Here is a 625-nt window from a genome sequence, read left to right on the forward strand (position 1 = left end):
GCTTGACACTCAACTTTAAAGGGGTTGAATTGGGGGGTTAAACCACCAAACAGTTCCTGTGTCTCCAGCTCACTGCTCCTCATGGGGATGGGTCAAATGTGGAGGACAAATTTCACCACACACCAGTGTGTGTGTGTGTGTGTGTGTGTGTGTGTGTGTGTGTGTGTGTGTGTGACATTTATGGACTTTAATTCAATTCAATTCAAAGATACTTTATTAATCCCAGCTAGTGATAGCTGATAGGCACTCTAATAGTTGAGCCAGTTTATGGTACTCAGAATTCTTTAAGGTGTGGTGACTGAAACCCCACTTTTTAATGATTATTTCTAATTATAATTGGTCACTCTTGAGTTTTTCATGCAGGCTGAACATGAAAACAGTCTTCCACACTGTTCTCATGCATTAGCTTCTGAGAGAAAATAGACAATGGGCTGCATGGTGGCGCAGTGGTTAGCACTGTTGCCTCACAGCACAAAGGTTGCTGGTTCGAAACTCGGCTCGGCTGCGGCCTTTCTGCGTGGAGTGTCGTGTTCTCCCCATGCATGCGTGGGTTTCCTCCGGGTACTCCGGTTTCCCCCACAGATCACAACATGCCCTATAGGTTATAAATTGTAAGTCGCTTTGG

This window comes from Nothobranchius furzeri, chromosome 1, assembly GCF_043380555.1.
Source record: "Nothobranchius furzeri strain GRZ-AD chromosome 1, NfurGRZ-RIMD1, whole genome shotgun sequence".
In the NCBI taxonomy this organism is placed as follows: Eukaryota; Metazoa; Chordata; class Actinopteri; order Cyprinodontiformes; family Nothobranchiidae; genus Nothobranchius; species Nothobranchius furzeri.